We start from the raw sequence: 2,981 nt of genomic DNA, 5'->3' as shown, positions 1-2,981 counted from the left end.
ATTTATTTGGTAAATGTGGCTACAAGACCCTATCCTGAGGTGTTTCTACCTCATTCACTAATAATAAAGTAGCACAACGGTATAAACTGTAGTTTCTCCTAACTATGGCTTCCGCCAATTCAGAATGAAAATGTGCAGCATTTGTTCAGGACACACTTTAGATTTCATACTTTAAACAATTCTACAGCTGAAACACATTTTGGAATGAAGTTTTTATACTGTAATGTAAGAATTAAGAAAGATTAAAGTACTTGAAATGGTCTTAGTGGTGGGTCAGGCATAATTAGAGCAGCTTATTCTGCACCTGGTTCAGTTCCAATGGAGAGAAAGTATGTTCTGTTTATCCGAAGTGGCATTTGAAAAAGTTAAATTTCAGTTCTGCTAAACTGATGTATTGTACTATGTCCTGTAAATGTTCTTCTCCTTGTTTCATGACTCATCAGCTAACACTGGATTCCAGGCTGCTTACTGAAAACACCAATCATTTGCTCCTTTAAAAGCATTAGATTCAGTTTCAAACATATGGCTTATGTTTTAAACACAAAAAATATCTGATGAGGATCATGTGAGGGCTCTGTTAATTTGCAAAACACAGACTGTAAATTGAGATTTCAAAATATCTTTGCACCCTGAATACTTGCACTAATTCTGGGTGTAGATGTGGTTGGCTAGCAATCATTGCAGCTTTATTTCTCTTCCCTCGATCTACCCAAAGACAATATTTTCTTTCTTCCTTGTCAAAAATGGTGGAAATATGGTGGAGAAAATGGTGGAGAAAATGGTGGAGATATGATTTATTTGATAGAAACGTTATGAAGCAGATCTTTAAGCTTTGGTGATGCCTCATTTCTGCTGAAATTGACAGCCAGCTCCGATTTTATTGCCTGGTTATCACACTAGGTCAAATTCTAACTCTGAATAAAACGTTTTGCACGGCTATAACTACTCTCTGAACCACCTCGTGTAATTGATCAAACTTGAATCAATGTTGTGGGAGTGTTTTACAATGTGGAAGCATTTCTGCTTGTTCAGTGCAGCCAATACAAATTTACCCACTGTAGGAGTATAAATGTCAGGGAATCCAGCGGTATGTGCCAAAAATCACATTTGCATGCAGGCAACCGCTCACAGAGCTTGTTTCCTCAGGTGGTTTATGAGATACAACCTTGACTGAGTAAGTGACAACCTTCTGAAGCATCGATTTAAACAACATGGAAATTCTGGGGCGAGCATCCAACATTGAATCTATACGCTCGCAGCTGCCTTCTGCATGTAACAGAAATATAAACCACAAATCTCGCTCCCAACACACCGTAGTTGGGATCTCCATCTACACCAAGGCGGTGGTCTGTGGAACAGAGACTCCACAGGCCTGTGGTTGGCAGGGAGGCCAGAGGGCGGCCTGAGGCAGCCATTAACCGACCTGTCCCAGCAGCCTGCGGCAGGGGGGCCTGCCCGGGCCCCCCACCTCCCTACAGCGCAGAATATCTCCTTCCTACCTGGGCTTTGCCGACCTCTGGCTCCTCTCCGTGTCCATAGCCGATAGCTTTTCCCTCCTGCTCTACGCAGGGCCCCCTCTCCTGTCCACAGCCCGAATTGCATCGCCCCACTCGTTTACCTGCTTCTGCAAATGAATATTGCATGCTCGTGTTTTGCTTTGAGGTTGACAATACCGTGATCCATCCCACTCCGAGGTGGATTACAGGGCTGTTCCACATATGTTAGTGAAGACAATGGGTGTAAAAGAAAAATTAAAATATTACATAGAAAAGCAGGACAATTTATGGCAGGTAAGAGCGGTGGAAAGAAGAGAACTATTTTTTCCAGTGGAAACATGGGCAGCTGAGTTATTAGGCCTACAATGAGCATTATTCACTGCGTAAGTCTCTGAAGAGCTGTCCTTGCTGAGGAAATACAAGGGGGTGGCTGTTTTGTCCAGGTGAACATTTCATTAGAGCAGCCCAGGCCCAGGAACTGCTGCCATTGTCTGTCCCAGGAGGAGGTTGCTTTGCTTGGTTTTGTCAGCCACGGAAAGCTTTGGGTGTCCCAGTTCACATCCATCCCTACCTACATGTATATTTATTTAGCTGAAGCAAACAAGCAAAACTTTGAATTAAACTACTTGATTTTCAGGTTATTTCTAAGTGGATATCCTAAGGAAACAAGGCTTCTGCATCTACCCTGTATCTCAGCTGACCCCTTATAATGATGGAAACCCATTTCAGACAAATCTGGCAGATGGACAGAGATCTCAAACATAGTAAGCTCCTAGAAATTTTCTAGTAACTGGCAGCTGGATAGAAGAGCCTAATAGAAAGGGCACCTTAATTAGTGCCCCCACAGTCCATTTTCGTTTAGGTTGCAACCAGCCACTCCACGAGCCACCCCATGTCCTGCAGTGAGGAAATGGAGGGGCAACGGGGGAGCAGAGGAGATATGGAGGAGGAGGAAGCTGGAGGACCACAAGGATGTTCAAATCACCAGGAAAGGAGGTTTCACTGGGACAACTAACAGATCAACTTATTTCATCCCTCCCTTGTAGCTCATAGTGCTTTAGAGCCATGTTATTTGGATTGACTTTGGCAGCAGGTAACTAGATCGAAATGCTGTCTACCCATCTGTTGTGTTGATTACTATAATTTCTTTCCCGATGTGTTGTTTGTGTCATGTTTGGATGTTATTTTGAGATTTTTATGTCAATAAACATGACAATAACTACCAGAGCATACAGATCTTTCCCCCTCTGAAGAAGGAAAATAAAGCTAAAATGGTATAGTTGATAATGTTTATTGAATTAAGAGATGGTTCTTTCAAATTTAGGTATTTTATTGTTTGCTTGAGTGCTGTATAACAGCTGGTTGGAACATGCATATCCGGTCAATGGCTTATCAACGTTAGCATTTTTCAACTTTTAGAACAGAAATAACCTAGAGAACATTAGTTAAATATTTTTATTTTTCAGGTCATGTCAGGTTCCCGTG

The 2,981-nt window shown here is 42.1% G+C and overlaps 1 long non-coding RNA gene across 1 annotated transcript; it reads left to right on the top strand.

Annotated features, from left to right (window-relative positions):
- The first annotated feature begins 1,500 nt into the window (after window positions 1–1,500).
- LOC121065468 lies at window positions 1,501–2,750 on the top strand. Its single transcript, XR_005817086.1, has 3 exons — window positions 1,501–1,790; window positions 2,134–2,260; window positions 2,359–2,750. It is a non-coding gene; the product is annotated as an uncharacterized LOC121065468 (long non-coding RNA).
- The last annotated feature ends 231 nt before the right edge of the window (window positions 2,751–2,981 follow it).

Source organism: Cygnus olor, chromosome 2, assembly GCF_009769625.2.
Source record: "Cygnus olor isolate bCygOlo1 chromosome 2, bCygOlo1.pri.v2, whole genome shotgun sequence".
NCBI classification, from domain to species: domain Eukaryota; kingdom Metazoa; phylum Chordata; class Aves; order Anseriformes; family Anatidae; genus Cygnus; species Cygnus olor.
The sequence above is the reverse complement of the archived record's forward strand: the minus strand, read 5'-3'. Positions and strand labels throughout refer to the sequence as shown.